The 19,955-nt window shown below is 44.4% G+C and overlaps 1 protein-coding gene across 3 annotated transcripts in view; it reads left to right on the top strand.

Annotated features, from left to right (window-relative positions):
• Positions 1–9,475: 9,475 nt before the first annotated feature.
• Positions 9,476–19,955, top strand: part of OCLN (occludin) — a 64,447-nt gene continuing 53,967 nt past the window's right edge. Inside the window, exon 1 of one of the 3 annotated variants that reach the window (XM_031003321.3) lies at positions 9,476–9,832. The gene's annotated coding sequence lies outside the window, so the exon portion shown is untranslated. Of the gene's footprint in view, positions 10,074–19,955 lie in introns of all 3 variants that reach the window. The other 2 variants (XM_031003320.3, XM_031003322.3) reach the window with 2 other exon arrangements.

Raw genomic sequence — 19,955 nt, 5'->3', positions numbered from 1 at the left:
TGAGGTCAGGCCAACATGGTAAAACCCTGTCTCTACTAAAAATACAAAAATTAGCCGGACCTGGTGGCAGGTGCCTGTAGTCCCAGCTCCTCAGGGGGCTGAGGTGCAAGAATTGCTTGAACCTGGGAGACAGAGGTTGCAGTGAGCTGAGATTGTGCCACTGCATCCCAGCCTGGGTGACAGAGCAAGACCCAGTCTCAAAAAAAGAAAAAAAAAAAAAAAGGCATGATGGTGAGATGTGAGGATGATCCTTGATTGGTTCCTGGATTTTAAAAAAGAACACATATATATATGTATAGAAGATATAGAAGATATTTTGGCCGGGCGCGGTGGCTCACGCTTGTAATCCCAGCACTTTGGGAGGCCGAGGCGGGCGGATCACGAGGTCAGGAGATCGAGACCATCCTGGCTAACACGGTGAAACCCCGTCTCTACTAAAAATACAAAAAAATTAGCCGGGCGTGATGGCGGGCGCCTGTAGTCCCAGCTACTCGGGAGGCTGAGGCAGGAGAATGGCGTGAACCTGGGAGGCGGAGCTTGCAGTGAGCCGAGATTGCACCACTGCACTCCCGCCTGGGCAACAGAGCGAGACTTCGCCTCAAAAAAAAAAAAAAAAAAAAAAAGAAGATATAGAAGATATTTTTGGAACAATTAGAACAATGTAAATATAATCTATATTAATGTTTGCTTGGAGATGTGTTCATGATATGGTAGTTATACAAAAGTATGTCTTGATTCTTATGAGATACATGCTGAAGTATTTAGGGTAAGGTATTATTATATCTAAAAGTTAATTTTAGAAAGCTGAACAAAAAAAGTATAAATGTTAGAGTATAAATGGTTGGGCAAAAAAAGTATACCATGGGCCAGGAGCGGTGGCTCACACCTGTAATCCCAGCACTTTGCGAGGCCGAGGTGGGTAGATTGCTTGAGCCCAGGAGTTCGAGACCAGCTTGGGCAACATGGCAAAACCCTGTCTCTACCAAAAATACAAAAATTAGCCAATATCATAACCCGGTCTCAAAATAAATAATAAAAGTGTAAAAAATAAAATGTTATACTATGTATACTTTTTATGTATATGTGTGAGAGAAAAAACAAATGTGGGCAGTGTTAACAATTGGTGAATTTAGGTGAAGGATATAATTCATTGTACTATTTCTCAACTTTTGTTTGTTTGTTTATTTCTTTTTGAGACGTTGTCTTGCTCTGTTGCCCAGGCAGGAGTGCAGTGGCACAATTGCAGCTCACTGCTGCCTCTGTCTCGGGGGATCAAGCAATCCTCCCACCTCAGTTTTTGAGTAGCTGGGACTATAGGGGTGTGACACCATACCCAGCTAATTTTTAAAAACTTCTTGTAGAGATGGGGTCACCCTATGTTGCCCAGGCTGATCTCAAATTTCTTGGCTCAAGCAATCTTCCCGTCTCGGCCTCCCAAAGTGTTGGGATTACAGGTGTGAGCCACCATGCCCAGTCAACATTTCTATGGGTTTGAAATTTTCAACACAGTATAAGTTAGGGAAAAAATTAAAATATGGCCAGGCATGATGGCTCATGCCTGTAATCCCAGCACTTTGGGAGGCTGAGGCAGGTAGGTCATTTGAAGTCAGGAGTTTGAGACCAGCCTGGCCAACATGGTGAAACCCCATCTCTACTAAAAATACAAAAAATTAGCCAGGTGTGGTGGCTGGCGTTTGTAATCCCAGCTACTAGGGAGGCTGAGGCAGGAGAATCGCTTGAACCTGGGAGGTGGAGGTTGCAGTGAGCCGAGATTGTGCCACTGCACTCCAGTCTGGGCAACAGAGTGAGACCCTGTCTCAAAAATAAATAAATAAATAAAATAAAATAAAATAAAATGTTTTTTTCCTAATTGTTGGAAATAATACATGCCTATTCATTGAGAAATTTTAGAAAATACAGAAAAAGCGTTTTAAAACATCATGCGATTATGGTAGAGCTTCTCCTACCATGTCTCATTCCACCCCTGGCACTGTCACCAGACCTCTCAGGCACAAAGGCCAATCTTTCTAATTAAGATACGTGTAGGAAGATGAATAGGAGTCGTCTGCATTTCTCCAGATCCTATCAACTGGGTTTCAGATCACCCAGACTCTCTTTCTCAAGTTTAGTCCTTTCTATTCAGAAGCCACAAACTTTAAAGATAAAATGCTCAAGCGTTACAAAACATTATTCTAAAAACAGGAAAATACTTAGGTTAACATTCAGAATTTCACAACATTCCAAACATAATTCATCACCCTTCAAAGCCTTCCTGTTGCAGTTAGAAGAAAACAGACACTTGGCTGGGTGCGGTGGCTCATGCCTGTAATCCCAGCACTTTGGGATGCGGAGGTGGGAGAATTGCTCGAGCCCAAGAGTTCAAGACCAGCTTGGGCAACAAAGTGAGACCCCTGTCTCTACAAAATAAATAAATAAATAAAATAAAAAGTTTGCCGGATGCGGTGGCGTGCACCTGTAGTCCCAGCTACTCAGGAGGCTGAGCAGAGGGGATCACTTGAGCCCAGGAGATTGAGGCTGTAGTGAGCCATGACTGCGCCACTGTACCGCAGCCCAGGGGAAAGTGAGACCCTGCCTCAAAACAAAGAGAAAGAAAAAGAAACCCAGACACTTTATGGCACAGCATCCAAGATGTGACCTCTGCCTTCCTTGCGTTTCATCTCCCCCATGCTCCGCTTCCTCTTCCTTCCTTTGCTTTGAATGTCCAAAGTGGTCCTAGATTCTAGCCCTAGAATGTTCTTGTCACAGATCTTTGCATGGCTGGTTCCTTCTCACTAAAAGTCTTGGCTCAAATGTCACCTCTTCAGAGCAGCCACCTGTGACCACTCTACAAGGCAGCCGTTCCTCCACCTGCCTCTCCTAGCCTTCTCTGTCCCCTTAGCTGGTTTAGTTTCTCCAAGTCATTTATCATTATCTTGTTTATTTTCACTTTCATCATCTTTGTTGTATTTCCTCTCCTAACTATTTCCTCCCTAAACTTCCATAAAGGACCTTGTCTGTCTTGAGTCCACTGTTATTTCCAGGGCTTAGAACAGGGTCTGGTATACAGCAGGTACTGAGGTAAATATTTCTTGACTGAATAAATATTCCTTTTCACATACAATTCTATGTCCCACTTACGCTGTACCCCGTGTCAGCCAACAACAACATTTCAGGAACTGTAGTGAGTTTTTGCTTGTAGGCTCCTTGAGTTTATCCTAAAGAAACTCCAAGTAAAATCAGAAAAGCTGCCATATGAGGCCAGGTGCAGTGGCTCACGCCTGTAATCCCAGCACTTTGGGAGGCCGAGGCGGGCAGATCACTTGAGGTCAGGAGTTCAAGACCAACCTGGGTAACATGGTGAAACCCCATCTCTACTAAAAATACAACAATTAGCCAGGCGTGGTGGTGTGCGCCTGTAATCCCAGCTACTTGGGAGGCTGAGGTGGGAGAATCGCTTGAACCCAGCAGGTGGAGGTTGCAGTGAGCCGAGACTGTGCCACTGCACTCCAGCCTGGGCGACAGAGTGAGACTCCGACACTCTGTCTCAAACAAAAACAAAACAAAAACAAAAAAACAAGAAAAGCTGCTATTTGGAAACCCCTGTATCGAATAAAAGGAGTCCCGTACCTCAAAACCAAAGAATAACAAGAGAAATTTGTGATCTGCTTAAAGTGTATTGGTTTCACACTGACCCAGTTCAAGAGATTTTTCTGGGGTTAGGATTCCTTATGCTAAATTACGAGATAATTATTATTACCTTTTTCAGTTTGGGGACACAGGAGGTAAAGAGCCCCATGAAGTTAAAAGTAGGTAAGCAAAGACAATATTTGGTTAATGTTTACTTTTTCCTCTTTCCTTTTTTGAGCTTAAAAGATTCAGGAAGGCTAGTTCCTGAAAAAGCCTGCAAGGCCAGTTTTCCACTGCAATAGATGACTGATACAATTAAAAAAAAATCAGTCCCAAATCTCTTTCTCTGTATTATCCTTATAATTGTGCCAATATTCTGTCCCACACCAAACCCATTTACTCTCTCTTTAGATGCTGAGCTCAACTTACTCTGATCCTATGAATGTATTTTCTGCTGGTATTTGAAAAATGTTATTCACAAAACAAAAATCCTAGATGTGGATCTCCAACTATTTTCTAAGACTGTCTCTAAACCCTATTCTTAGCAAATTTTGGCCGGGTGTGGTGGCTAACACCCATAATCCCAGCACTTTGGGAGGCCGAGATGGGAGGACTGCTTGAGCCCAAGAATTTGAGACCAGCCTGGGCAACATTGAGAGACCTCATTTCTGTTTATTTATTTGTATTTATATTTATATATTTTTTAAGACAGAGTCTCGCTCTGTCACCCAGGCTGGAGTGCAGTGGCGCTATCTCGACTCACTGCAGTTTCCGCCTCCTGGTTTCAAGCGATTCTCCTGCCCTAGCCTCCGAAGTAACTGGGATTACAGGTGCTTCCACCACGCTGGGCTAATGTTTGTTGTATTTTTAGTAGAGACGGGGTTTCACCATGTTGGCCAAGCTGGTCTGGAACTCCTGACCTCAAATGATCCACCCGCCTCGGCCTCCCAAAGTGCTGGGATTACAGGCGTGAGCCGCTGCGCCCGGTCTGATCTCATCTTTATTTAAAAACAAAACAAAACAAAAATCAGCCAGTTGTGGGTGTGTGCCTGTAGTCTCAGCTACCCAGGACGCTGAGGTGGGAAGATCGCTTGAGCCCAGGAGATAGAGGCTGCAGTGAGCCATGATCATGCTACTACACTCCAGCCTGGGTGACAGAGGTGACTCAAAATAATTTTTTTAAATTATGAAATACAAAATTCCTACAAAAACGTATATAAAACATATATACAGCTTGATAAATTGTTGTAAGGCTAACAGCCGTGTAACTTGGACTCGGGAAGAAACAGAATATTGCCTATATTGCCTATAGACAAAAAGTAGTCCTAAAATATAGTAAAACTTTTCAGAACATTGGTTCAGGAATCAGATGACCCGTATTTGAATCCTGACTCTACAACTTAGTAGACAACTTGAGTAAATGATCAATACTTTCTGAGCTTTAGTTTTCCTATGTGTAAAATGGGGAAAATAATAGTACATCATAAAGTTCTTGTAAAGACCAAAAAAATAAAAATAAAAACCCAGCCGGGGCCGGGCGTGGTGGCTCACGCCTGTAATCCCAGCACTTTGGGAGTCTGAGGCAGGCAGATCACCTGAGGTCAGGAGTTTGAGACCAGCCTGACCAACATGGAGAAAGCCCGTCTCTACTGAAAATACAAAATTAGCTGGGCATGGTGGCTCATGCTTGTAATCCCAGTTACTCGGGAAGCTGAGGCAGGAGAATCGCTCGAACCTGGGAGGTGGGGGTTGCAGTGAGCCAAGATCGCGCCATTGCACTCCAGCCTGGGCAACAAGAGTGAAACTCCATCTCAAAAACAAACAAACAAACAAACAAACAAACAACCCAGCCGGGCACGGTGGCTCACACCTGTAATCCCAGCATTTTGGAGGCTGAGGCGGGTGAACTGCTTGAGGTCAGGAGTTCGAGACCAGCCTGACCAACACAGTGAAACCCTGTGTCTACTAAAAATGCAAAAATTAACTGGGCGTGGTGGAGGGCACGTGTAATCCTGGCTACTCAGGAGGCTGAGGCAGGAGAATCGCTTGAACCCGGGAGGCAGAGGTTGCAGTGAGCTGAGATTGCGCCATTGCACTCCAGCTTGGGCAACGGAGCGAGACTCCGTCTCAAAAAAAAAAAAAACCCAAAAACCAGAAAAAAATCAAAAAAACATAAAACTGCCGGGCACGGTGGCTCACCTCTGTAATCCTAGCGCTTTGAGAGGCCAAGGCGTTAGTATCACCTGAGGTCAGGGTTCGAGACCAGCCTGACCAACAAGGTGAAACCCCATCTCTACTGAAAATACAAAAATTAGCCAGGCGTGGTGGCAGGTGCCTGTAGTCCCAACTATTCAGGAGGCTGACATAGGAGAATCATTTGAATCCAGGAGGCGGAGGTTGCAGAGAGCCGATCACACCATTGCACTCCAGCCTGGGCTACGGAGGAGACTCTGTTTCAAAACAAACAAACAGAAAACCAAAAAAACACTTAGCATAGTACTTAGAACATGTTTTTCCCTGAGTAAATGGTGCTATTATTATTCTTCCACCTGTTGAAGTTCCTGTTCAGGTGCTGAGTCTCTTTGTTTAAATATGGATTCCTCCCAGGAGGATCTTGCTTAACACGTAGGAATAGAGAAGATAAAGGTTTACTCATCTAGTGTAATCATCCTTTTAGAAATTGTCTTCCTAGTGGCTTCCCCATAAATTCTTCCATACACCTGTCCAAGGAAACTGTCCTGTGTGGACCAGGAGCCTCCCCCTCCTCATGATTGGGCAGAGAAACTAGAGGCCTTTCAGGCCAGGCCCTCAGCAACTCCAAATTGAGTTGCCTTGGACACATACCAGTCTTTGAATTCATTTACTAAGCAGGCAAGGCAGAGTGGAAACAGTGGAACTATGTTAATCTCCCGTCTTTTCTCCTCTAAACCCTAGTACTAGAGATGTAAGCCTTGAAATGCTACTAAGGAATGTGCGGGTTTCACAATAGCAGGAGGCCATCTGAGAGGAGGACAAGACTCCACAGGCATGTTGGATTTGGGAAGCAGGGCTATAGTCATTCATTCATTCATCCAACACATAGTTATGGAATTCCTATGTGACAGGAACTATTTCAGGCATATAGGATACAGCAATGGCTTGTTTAATTTATTGAGACTTGTTTCGTGGCTCAGCATATAGTCTGTCTTGGTGAATGTTCCATGTTCCTACCAACAGACTTATAAAGATAGTATTGTTTATTATCATCTCAAATTTACGGTGGAAAAAAATGAACCTTATGTAGTTTAATTTCCTTTAGTCCTACCCAGCTACCAAGTAGCAACACTGGAATTTGAACTGAGATTTCTGACACCATAATCTGAGCTCTTAAGTTTCTCTTTTACACACAGAAAAGGAGAAACAAATTGTCTTTTCATCTTATCCATTTGACTGCAGGTAAAGTCAACAAGTTTCTAATCATGGGGTTCTGAAAAAAATATTTACATTGCTCTGAGTCACAGGGATTTTCATCAAATAATATTCAATAGTGGATACTACTCAATACTACTGTGAGTTGCCAAGAAGGAATATTTGGTAAAAATATAGTAATTAAATTTTGCTATAATTTATGATTATGTACCATGATTAAATTGAGCATGATATCATTTAACATCCAACAAATTTTGTTTTGGTATTGAAGAATGATGTATTTAAGTTTTAAGGCTGGATTTTCTTTCTAGACACTTTCAACTATGAAATATACACAATATTGGACAATAGTTAACCGTTCTTTTGATGTTGTGGTTTAGAAAATTAATCTCAAGCAAATAAAATAGAATTCATACAATTAATGAATCCTATTATTCCATATGGATGAACTCAGAACTAACTAGAAAGTAAGTTTCACAGAGATTTTTGAGTTTTGTTCACTCGTGTGTGTACAGATTAGGCACTCAGAAAATAGCTGAAGGAATGAATTGGGAAAGCAAATAAAATATGAAAGCCTTCTACCCAACACAACATGTCTTTGAGTTTAGGTTTAGGGTGGGAATAAGAAAAATAACATGATATGCATAAGTTATCTTAAAATGATAAAAAGTTTAATTTAAAAACCTAATTTACCAAGAGAACCGAAAACATACGTCCACACAAAAACTTGTACACAAATGTTCATAGTAACATTATTCATAACATCCCCACAGGAGAAACAACCCAAATGTTCATCAACAGATGAATGATTAAACGAAATGTGATATATCGATACAATGGAATATTATTCAGTTATAAAAAGGAATGAAGTACTGATACATACTACAACATGGATGAACCTTTAAAATATTATGCTAAGTGAAAGAAGACAGACACAAAGGGCACATATTGTATTATCCATTCATATAAAATGTCCAGAATAGGCAAATTAATGGAGACAGAAAGTACATTAGTGGTTGCCGAGGGATGAGGGCAGAGGGGAAATGGGGAGTGACTATTAATGGGCATGGGGTTTCTTTTGGGGGCGATTAAAATGGAATTAGATGGTCGTGTTGGTTGTACAATCTGGTGAGTATACTAAAACCCATTGAATTGTACGTGCCCTTTAAAAGGGTGAATTTTATAGTATGTGAACTCTCTTTTATAAAGTCGAAAAAAACTCCTAAGATCTCCTCTTCAGAACATGTCAAAATACATTATAAAATAATAGACGTGTTTACAAATCTGAGAGTATTAGGAAATGTTCCCTTGTTTAATTATAAACCAAATGGAATGTTTGGAGATTTCAGTAATCTGACAGGGAACATTAAGAGGATTAACCTGACTTCCCCAGTGTTAACAATACCAATTTAAACTGCATCATTCAAAAACTACATAGTCATATTAAAGCATTTGTAGCAATGACTTCCACGAAAAAAATACCAATTAAATTAATTACCCATTAAAGCTGCCATCATCTGAAATACCTCATATTTATATAGTGCTTTTACTTCCTCAAGTATGAATTGTGCCTTAAGATCTAATGTATGGGAGAGTCACATCTCTAACCATTTAATTAAAGGTAGAGAAGTGGGTAGGATTGGATAGAAATTTATTAGCAATGCTGACATTCCAGATTGGAACACAAAGACAAGCAGGATGTAAGAAACCTAAAAGTTCGCTTTCAATGCAGATAGTTAAATGCCAAGAACTATAATTGCCACATCCTGGAGTACAATTAAAAAATATGTTGAAAAACAACCAACATACATAAAAATATACACAGTGTTAAGTGCAGACTATGAAATTTCCCTTGGAAACAGAATCCGGATCAAGAAATAGAATACAGCACCCGGAACTAAGGTGCTTTTTCGTTTTCTTAAAAAAAAAAAAAAAAAAAGTAAACCAAGTTTATTTTGCTTTTTAAGTAGTGTTGTTCTTAAAGCACTACAGGTTGGTAAACAACGTATAAGGTGCTTTTTCTCAGGCCAAAGAGCCATAATAGTTTAAATTTCCCTGTCCCCAAGAGCGGACCGGGTGGGCAGGAGAGGACCCTGGGGTGGTGATGTGTAAACTGTATTATGCACTTTAGCCTGCTGGATGGCAACTGACTCACACCTACAGTAGTTCACCCTCATTTTAACCCCTCTAAGTAATTGTCTTATTCTGAATCTAGAGATTCAGAAACAGCGCCAATGTTTACACACGACTTTTGAAATTTTCCCAGGAGTCTTTTGTTGGAGCAATACATCTAGATGCCTTTTTCCAGCAACAGTTCAATCAAATTTTCGAAGCAGAAAAGTGTCCTGTGAGGACGTGCCTTTCCTATCAAAGTGCTGAGTGCCTGGACCCTCTTTCCGGAGGAAACAGTCCCCTCTGGACCTCGTTCGGCCTCTCTCCGTCAGACACCCCAAGGTTCCATCCGAAGCAGGCGGAGCACCGAACGCACCCCGCGGTGGTCAGGGACCCCCATCCGTGCTGCCCCCTAGGAGCCCGCGCCTCTCCTCTGCGCCCCGCCTCTCGGGCCGCAACGTCGCACGGTTCCTTTAACAGCGCGCTGGCAGGGTGTGGGAAGCAGGACCGCGTCCTCCCGCCCCCTCCCATCCGAGTTTCAGGTGAATTGGTCACCGAGGGAGGAGGCCGACACACCACACCTACACTCCCGCGTCCACCTCTCCCTCCCTGCTTCCTCTGGCGGAGGCGGCAGGAACCGAGAGCCAGGTCCAGAGCGCCGAGGAGCCGGTCTGGGACGCAGCAGGTGGGACTCGCGGCGCTGGCCTACAGGCTTCCCGCACCCCCTTCCACGTTGGTGCGCATGCCCGGGGGCAGGGCCGGTTGTAGGGAGGAGGGAAAGGAGAGGGAGAAGGGGGAGGAGACGTCCCCCGCCCAGTCCCCGGCTCAGCGCTGGCGGTCGGTGCGGCGTCAGGTGCGCCCGCCAGGTGAGCGCGCTCCCTGGCTCCGTTGGCCCCCAGAGGGTCGGGCCCAGTTGCGGCGAGTGGGTGAGTGTTGGGCGCGGCGTCAGGGGCGCACGGGAGCCCGAGGGTCCCCGTGGGGGGACCGCGGCGACTATGTTAGGGGAGTGCCGGGGGGAGGACGCTCCGCGCTGGTTTCGGTGGCAGTTTCGTCCCCGAGCTGGGACTCGTGGGAACCAGAGAGGCGCGGGTCTGCGGAGAGAGCAGCACCGGTCAACTTGGGAGGCTGCCTCCTGGGGCGAGGGGTGGCTTGGAGCCGCCGATCAAGCTTTATTCCGCGGAAACGCTGAAAGCGGCGCGGGCAACTTTTCACTTTTATGGGGCACGACATTCCTGAACAGCGACGATCCTGCATCCGCTCTGGGGCTGCAGTTTTGGGGGGCGGCCTTCATGGAGAGGGATCCTGCGCCCAGCTCCTTGGGGGTCCTAAGCCTGAGGCTGCAGCGAGGCGGCTGTTCGCCGGCCCAGGCGGCTTAGATCCCGGGGGGAATTTCCTTCCTTCCGCTCCCACCGCACCCCTTTGGATATCCCGGGGAGACGGGGGCTGGATTCAATCCGTGAAATATTCCAGGAGTCACGGTGTGGGCCACACTGGCTACTTCGAATCCACTTGTTGCGAGTTGTGTGAACCCGCGTCGATTTAAGCTGGGGGGCGGGGAGTTAATTTCGAGTGAGGCTGGACTTCGAGGGAAGCTGCTCACGCTTCGGATTCTCACCCGTGATCAAAAGGGCTGCCCCCAGGGGGGCGGAACTGCCTCCGGGCGGTGCCTGCCCGGCGAACGTGGGCGCGCGCTGCCTGGGAGCGCCTCGGTGCGCATGGAAGCCGGGACCCGCGCCCAGCCGGGCCACGGAGTTTGGGGACCTCCGGGACTGGGCCGGCCCCGCGCGCCAGCCATGTTGCCTGCGTCGGAGGAAGCGTGCGGGGAGCAGGGGTCGAGGGCCAAGATGGCTTCTGGGCCTAGGGGTTGGGAGCGGCGCCGAGCCCCTCGCGCTCCTCGGGAAGCCACCGGGCCCGAGGGAAAAGCCGCGGCATCCTTAGGCCGGACCCGGGGCTCGCTGACCACACTGCCCGCTTGGGGAATTACCCTGCGCGAGGAGGAGGCGGCGGCTTTCCAGGCCAGTCAGTGTGTGGCCCTTAGGCAACAGGTGTATTATTGGGATACCTGGAAAAGAGAAACATTTCCCATGAAGGCACTTATGGTGTTTTTTGGTGATTCTTGGTGTGATAGAAAACTAGGCGTTCCCAAGTGTAACAATAGTAACAGTAGTTCTTTTGCACTGTACATATGAGGTGCTTGTGTGTGTGTGTGTGTGTGTGTGTGTGTTTCCGAGACGGAGTCTGGCTCTGTCCCCCAGTGCAGTGGCATCATCTGGGCTCACTGCAACCTCTGCCTCCCGGGTTCAAGCGATTCTCCTGCTCAGCCTCCCGAATAGCTGGGATTACAGGCACCCACTAGTATGCACAGCTAATTTTTGTATTTTTAGTAGAGACAGGGTTTTGCCATGTTGGTCAGGCTGGTCTCGAACTCCGGACCTCAGGTGATCCGCCCGCCTTGGCCTCCCAAAGTGCTGGGATTACAGGCATAAGCCACCACACCCAGCCTTTATGAATACTTTCTTAGTGGTGCTTTAAAATAGACATCTTAAGTGTGTGTGGGAGGCAGAGATATTTCCTCAAACAAAGCAACACATTTTTTTTGGTCGTTTTGCAATTTATTTAGTTATTAGGGGCCTCCTTTGTTAGGTGACGGAGCGGAGGATAGGGAGATCGGTAAGACATGGTTCTCCACCTTTTGGCAGCTTCCAGGCCATTTCGGGAAATAGAGGGCAGCAGTGCCTCCTGCACGTGAGGCACTGTGCTAAAAGCATTCTGTATTTTCTAATTTAATTATCCCAGCAACTCTAAAAGGTAGGCCTTAGTAGAACTCCATTTTAAAAGTGGGCAAATGCCGTGGGGGAAACGTTGCAGGTGGGCTTGCTTGCAAACTGCTTCAGCTAATCTGGGAAGGAATATCAGAAGCAGCGGTCCTTGATATTCCAGAACCAGACTTGGGGGATTTTTCTGGACTTTTCTACCATTGACTAGTATCTGTAGCCTGATATAAGATTTCCCGCATTTTGCTTGATGTCAAGGTAAAATTCTTGTTTTCTTCTAAAGGTAGTGTTGGAATTACTACCTTTTCAAAATAGTATATTACTTTTAACCACATAAATGATCTGATGTAATATCTTTCATCTTCCTAGGAACCTCTCAGAAGGAAGTTTTCTTCAGTTGCATTTTAAGGCTTATTTGATTGGAATATTAATGGATCTTTTTCATCAGATTACTATTTATGGAAATAAGAGAGTAAACAGACCATGCAGATTTCTGTTAGGCTTTTTGTTTTAACCCCTAGGCTTGCCGCTTTTCCGTAACCCAGTGATTCCAGTCTTGGCTGTGGTATGAATCACTTAGGGATCCTATTAAAACACAGATTCTGATTGGGAGGTCAGGAGTGGGGCCTGGGATTCTGCCTTTCTAACAGGCTCACAGGTGATTCTCAGACTGTTCTGTCCTCTTTTTCTCCCTTTCTCTTAGACTCTACGCACTTAATTACATTTGACAAACTGAAGTTGGAAAAAATACGTTTATTGGGTGTTGTGTGAAGAACTTCAAGGCATTCACTGCTGGATTGAAATCGCAACTCTAATAATTGACTGTTGGTTTTATTAATTGAGTACTCATTGACAGTCACTTTGTGCCAGGGGCTAGTTCCAGCGACCAGGGATATAAATGATGGTCAAAATAGACATTTGATGCCTGGGATATGGGCATTCCAGATGCGGTGGAGATGATACCTATATTTTAGGTATGAGGGCGGAGGGGAGTTTGCTCTGAAAAAAAAACAAGTTTTGTGTGATGGAGTGAGGGACAGGGAGGGCATCTCCCAGAAGGTGATGTCTGAGCTGAGACCTGAACAGCAGGTGTCTGTTGTGTAAAAGATCTGGGCTTTCTAGACAGGAAATTGCAAGATCAATGTCCTTTTTGGATTGACACCTTTATTGTAGACAGCAATTCTCAAAATATGTGATGTGTTTAAAAATCACCTGGAAGATTTATTAAAAATACAATTTCTGACACAGTCTATTACAAAATCTGCCTAACTTCAAATTTTTAGACAATTTGCTAATGATGTGCCTATAATCTAAATCATTTAATATAAGGCACAACTTAAACTTTTTTTTTTTTTGAGACAGAGTCTCGCTGTCTCCTAGGCTGGAGTGCAGTGGCGCGATCTTGGCTTACTGCAAGCTCCGCCTCCCAGGTTCACACCATTCTCCTGCCTCGGCCTCCCGAGTAGTTGGGACTACAGGCGCCTGCCACCATGCCCAGCTAATTTTTTGTATTTTTAGTAGAGGCGGGGTTTCACTGTGTTAGCGAGGGTGGTCTCTATCTCCTGACCTCGTGATCCGCCCGCCTCGGCCTCCCAAAGTGCTGGGATTACAGGCGTGAGCCACCGCGCCCGGCCACAACTTAAACTTTTTAAAGGCAAATTGACAGTTACTGCATGTGCTCTAAAAGGAACAGACTTCTCTTAAATACAATAAAGTTTATTTTTGAGTTATTGACAGTTTTCTTTAAAGAATAATTTGAGGCCAAAGCATTTTCAGACTAATTTTTCTTTTTTTATACTTTTTTTTTTTAAGATAGAGACGGAGTCTTACTCTGTCGCCCAGCCTGATCTTGAAGTTCTGGGCTCAAACAATCCCTCTGCCTTGGCTTCCCAAAGTACTGGGATTACAAGTGTGAGCCACCTTGCCCAGCCTCAGCCTGTTTTCTTCATCTTAGCTTAGTTTTCCATTAAGACAGCTTTTGGTTAGTAAACATTGTCAAGGGGAGAACACTTTATATTTTATCATTAGCCCAAGATGCTGGTTTTCAGATTAACATATTTGACAAGGATCTATCTGCTGCTTCCCTTTTGCCCCTGACTCTAATTTAGCTGTCTGACTTCTGTCCTTGTCACTCTCTTAAGTTCCTGTAGGTGATAAGTGGCCTCTTCATTCTCATTTTATTTTTTCCTTCACTCAACACATGTACAGATTGTTAATGTTGCTGTGCTGGGCATTGGTCCTCTTTCACCTTTGGCTGCTGGCCTTAAAGCACAGTCACAGATTCACTTTGAAAGAGACCTTAGAAGTTCTCCAGTCTGGTCTCCAAAAAAATATCAAATAACTTAAGCTTTGCATAAATTGCATGAGCTCAAATTGTTGTTAGTTATTTTTGGAGAGGGTGTGGGGTCAGGGTGAGGGAGAGGCTTCCTAACATTGAGATGAAATCAGCCTGTGGTTTTTGGAATTTTTTTTTTTTTAACCATTTCTAGGATAACAAAGACAGCTCTTCAGATATTTCAGGGCTGCTAAAGTGATTCTTCTGATGTTCAGTTCTCCAGGCCAAACATTTCCTGTTTTTCCAATCATTTGTCTTAAGACATGGTTTTTCTAGATTTTTTTTTTTTTTTTTTGAGCCAGAGTCTCACTGTGTCGCCAGGCTGGAGTGCGGTGGCACAATCTTGGCTCACTGCAACCTCTGCCTCCTGGGTTCAAGCAATTCTCCTGCCTCAGCCTCCCAAGTAGCTGGGATTACAAGCACACACCACCATGCCCAACTAATTTTTGTATTTTTAGTAGAGACGAGGTTTCACCATGTTGGCCAAGATGGTCTCGATCTCCTTGTGATCCACCCACCTCGGCCTCCCAAAGTGCTGGGATTACAGGCGTGAGCCACGGTGCCTGGCCAGCTTTCCTAGATCTTTAATGATCTTAGTCACCCTCCTGGAGAGGCACATAATTTAGAATGTGATGTACAAATCAGGTTTTGTTTGTTCTTTTTAATAGCATATTATTCCTAGATATGAGCACTATTTCTGTGAATAAAGTTTGGAATAGGTTGTTAGCTTTTGTTGAAATTCTTACCAAAGAAATGCACCTTTAAAAATGAACGATTATTAAGTTAGTTCTCCTCTATACTGTACTATGGAATTGACTTTTTAAAAATTCAGTTTATGGCTGGGCATGGTGGCTCATGCCTGTAATCCCAGCACTTTTGGAGGCTGAGGTGGGTGGATCACCTGAGGTCAGGAGTTTGACACCAGCTTGGTTAACATGGTGAAACCCCGTTTCTACTAAAAATGCAAAAATTAGCCTGGCCTGGTGGCATGTGCCAGTAATCTCAGCTACTCAGGAGGCTGAGGTGGGAGAATTGCTTGAACCTGGGAGGTGGAGGTTCCATTGAGCCGAGATCATGCCATTGCATTCCAGGCTGGATGACAGAGCAAGACTCTTGTCTCAAAAAAAAAAAAAAAAATCAGTTTACATTTTAAAAATGACTCATTTATGCCACCAATATAGTCACCCTTCAGTATCTGTGAGAGGTTGCTTCCAGGACCCCCATGATACTAAAATCTGAGGATGCTGAAGTCCTTGTTATAAAATAGCTTTGTATTTGCATATGGCCTAAATGCTCTTGTATACTTTTTTTTTTTTAATTGTTTTTTTGAGACAGAATCTCACTCCATCATCTAGGCTGGAGTGCAGTGATGCAGTTTTGGCCCACTGCAAACTCTGCTTCCTGGGCTCAAGTGATTCTCCTGCCTCAGCCTCCTGAGTAGCTGGGATTACAGGCACCCGGCACAATCCCAGTTAATTTTTGTATTTTTAGTAGAGACAGGGTTTCACCATGTTGGCCAGGCTGGTCTCGAACTCCTGACCTCAAGTGATCCGCCCGTCTTGGGCTCCCAAAGAGCTGGAATTACAGGTGTGAGCCACCGCACCCAGACCTCTTGTAGGCTTTAAATAATCTCTAGTTATAATACCGTATACAATGTAAATACTATGTAGAATTGTGATATTGTAGTTTTAAAAATCTATTTTTTGTTTTATTGTTTATTATTTTTTTAGACAGGGTATTACTGTTACTCAGGCTGGAGTATGGTGGCATGATCACTCCAGCCTCAACTTCCTCTGCTCAAGAGATCCTCCCATCTCAGTCTCTTGAGTAGCTGGAACTTACAGGGATGTGCCACCATGCCTGGCTAATTTTAAGAAAAATTTTTTGTAGAGATGGGGTCTTACTATGTTGCTGTGGTCAGTCTTGGATTCCTGGGTTCGAGTGATCTTCCTGCTTCAGCTTCCTAGAGTGTTGGGATTACAGGTGTGAACCACTGTACCTGCCCTGTAATTTTTAATTTTTTTTCCCCTGAATATTTTCTGTCTGAGGTTGGTTGAATCAGGATTTAAAACCCATGGATGTGGAGGGTCAGCTGTATTTGAAAATGGATACAATATACCTAAGTGCCTAAGCACTGAAATTTCTTACTTTCAGGATAACCACCTTATGATGAATGCAGTTGCCCATTTTCTTGAAGACTTTTTCTTGTGGTTTTTTTCTTTCTTTTTTTTTTTTGAGCCGGAGTCTCGCTTCGTCGCCAGGCTGGAGTGCAGTGGCGTGACATCAGCTCACTGTAACCTCCTCCTCCTGGATTCAAGCGATTCTCCTGCCTCAGCCTCCTGAGTTAGCTGGGGCTACAGGCGCGCGCCACCAAGCCCAGGTAATTTTTGTATTTTTTTAGTAGAGACAGGGTTTCACTATGTTGACCAGGATGGTCTTGATCTCTTGACCTCGTGATCCACCCGCCTCGGCCTCCCGAAGTGCTGGGATCACAGGCGTGAACCACTGCACCCAGCTCTTTAAGACTTTTTCTTATCCCAGTGCAGAGGTCAGGATTATTCCCGCATTTGAGTGCACTTAGAGGAGATAAGGAATTTGTCTCAGATTGCGAGCCAGTAAATGGGGGCTGTTAAAACCACTAGGTTGTTTTAAACTCATCATTCTGACTTTACAGAGATCTTGCTTAGTGTTGATGGCCTAGCCAATGGGTTAGTTATCCTTTCCAGTGTGTTTGGTCAGCTGCAAATCTGGATAAGCGTGTCTCCTCCACTTTGTCTGTGTTTACCACTGGAGACCTCCCACCAGGTGGACATAAATGGTTCATTCTTTTGTGCTAATTGGGTGCCATAATCCAGCCCCTTGGGAATCTGCCCACCCACACAAGGATGTGCTCAAGATTTTCAGGATTCTTTCTCTCTGCATTCCCTGAAGAGGAAATAATAAAGGAAAAAATAAAATCCACCAGTCTGGTAACCTTCCCAGAAAAGGAAATGAAGTTGATGTGGCATGACTTGTTCTTAACGAGCTTTCTTTTTCTTTTTTTTTTTTTTGAGACCGAGTTTTGCTCTTTTTGCCCAGGCTGGAGTGCAATGGCGCAATATTGGCTCACTGCGAACTCCGCCTCCCAGGTTCAAGCAATTCTCCTACCTCAGCCTCCCAACTAGCTGGGTTTACAGGCATGCACCACCACGCCCCGCTAATTTTTTGTATTTTTAGTAGAGATGGGGTTTCACCATGTTGGTCAGCTGGTCTTGAACTCCAGACCTCATGTGATCCACCTGCCTCGGCCTCCCAAAGTGCTGGGATTACAGGCATGAGCCACATGATTTGGTTCACAATTTAAAATCCGTGCTTTTGGGGAGACGTGACAACTCTGAATCCAGGAAATAGCAGTTTGAAAAGGGATCTTGTTTGAATTTTTGACAACTTAAGACTGAGTCTGGATTAATTTAGAGTTTTCAAAAACTACCACTGAACCTAGAATTTGGGAATATTTGACATTCAGCTTCAGAACTAGGATCCCACATTTAATAGTGCTTAACTTCAGATTTTCTTTTTTTTTTTTTTTTTTTTTTGAGACGAAGTCTCGCTCTGTCACCCACGCTGGAGTGCAGTGGCACAATCTTGGCTCACTGCAACCTCCACCTCAGGCTCACGTGATTCTCATGCCTCAGTTTCTCAAGTAGCTGGGATTACAGGCACGTGCCACCATGCCCAGCTAATTTTTGTATTTTTAGTAGAGACGGGGTTTTGCCATGATGGCCAGGCTGGTCTCGAACTCCTGACCTCAAGTGATCCACCTGCCTCCGCCTCCCAAGTGCTGGGATTACAGGTGTGAGCCACCTCACCTGGCCTAAATTCAGTTTTCCTTAATGTTCTTTTTCTGAAGACAATCTGGACTTTTGCCTTTTTATAGTACCATAACATTTTCGCCTAAATTGCTCATTTGTATATGTGTTTCACCGTTATTAGAATATAGAGAAATTGGCCAGGTGTGTTGGCTCATGCCTGTAATCCCAGTACTTTGGGAGGCCAAGGCAGGTGGATAGCTTGAGCTCAGGGGTTTGAAACCAGCCTGGGCAACATGGTGAAACCTTATCTCTACTAAAAATACAAAAATTAGCCATGCGTGGTGGCATGTGCCTGTAGTCCAGCTACTTGCGAGGCTGAGGCAGGAGGATTGCTTGAGCCTGGGAGGCAGATTGCAGTGAGCTGAGATGATGGCACTGCATTTCATCCTGGGCAACAGAATGAGACCTTGTCTCAAAAAAAAAAAAAAAAGTATAGAGAAATTGACTTGAGTGCTAGTTACAGGGCTGTGTACACTTATGATTTGTGCACTTTTCTCTATGGTATACTTTAAAAGTGGCTTTTAAAAATGTAGAAAAGTCATCTTCCTTCATGTCTTTGGAAAATTATGCTAATTGTGTTGGTGGTGTTAACATTCTATATATTTCCATCTTTGAGGATTTATCTAATACATAGTTGGGCAGGGTTTAATTCTGAGAGATTTGAAATACACTGTCCTAAAGGGTATAGAAGAGAGTTGCCAGGTGGGGCGTGGTGGCTCATGCCTGTAATCCCAGCACTTTGGGAGGCCAAGGAGGGCAGACTGCCTGAGCTCAGGAGTTTGACACCAGACTGTGCAATACGGTGAAACCCCATCTTTACTAAAAATACAAACAATTAGCCGGGCGTGGCAGCGTGCGCCTGTAGTCCCAGCTACTCGGGAGGCTGAGGCAGGAGAATCGCTTGAAGCTGGGAGGCGGAGATTGCAATGAGCTGAGATTGTGCCATTGCATTCCATCCTGGTGACAGAGCGAGACTCGGCTCAAAAAAAAAAAAAAAAAAAAAAAGAGTTGCCATTAATTTAAAAAAAAGTTTTAAGAGTTTGAATTGATGTACTGTTGTTAATATATTAATGTATGATTGTACAGACCGTATTAGAAAAGGAAAAAATATCAGATGCTTTAATATACTCATTATAGATGTTACTCAAGTGTCATTCAGGGATCATACCTTTTAAAGTTACTCTGATACTTTTCCGTTACCTTCAACTTGAAAGCACAAGAGGTTTTGCAGGCAGAGATATCCATGGTCCAGTCTGGTTCCTGTAAACATTCAACAAATTATCTGGACGTCTACTATGTGCCAGGCATTGATTTAATCAGTGAACAAAACATGCAAAAATTCCTGCTCACATGGAATTTACCTTCTAGTAGATCTCAAAGTTCCCTACTCTACTAATCACTGGTATAACCTGGAAAGAATTTATTGTTGGTTCAACATAGCTAAGGAGTGGCATGAAGTTCTGTAGCTGATGTGGGAAGTACCTTGCCAGTGTCTCCAGCACCAGGTTTTCTAGAATAATTCTCAAGCTTTATAGGTTTGGGGGTTGTGTGTTTACCACATCTTGCTGAGACTTGTCTTTTTCCTGGAGAGCTCTCAGTGCCCATGGATCCACCTACGGACGTAGGCAGACGATCTCCATCTTCACTTCCTCATGGATGCTAACACCAGATGTGCACTCCCCACAAAAACTGGTGTTTCCCAAATGGAACTCATTGTTTCAAACTAGCATAGTGAAAAGCACATGAAATCATCTGGTTTCAAGTTACATCTGAGTGACTCACTGACATCCATATAAACTTGAGCATATTACTTTACATCTCTTCCTGACCCTCTATGCATCTGTAAAG

Source organism: Gorilla gorilla, chromosome 19 (genome assembly GCF_029281585.2).
Source record: "Gorilla gorilla gorilla isolate KB3781 chromosome 19, NHGRI_mGorGor1-v2.1_pri, whole genome shotgun sequence".
NCBI classification, from domain to species: domain Eukaryota; kingdom Metazoa; phylum Chordata; class Mammalia; order Primates; family Hominidae; genus Gorilla; species Gorilla gorilla.
Note: the sequence above shows the minus strand (reverse complement) of the source record. Positions and strands in the feature narration are given on the sequence as shown.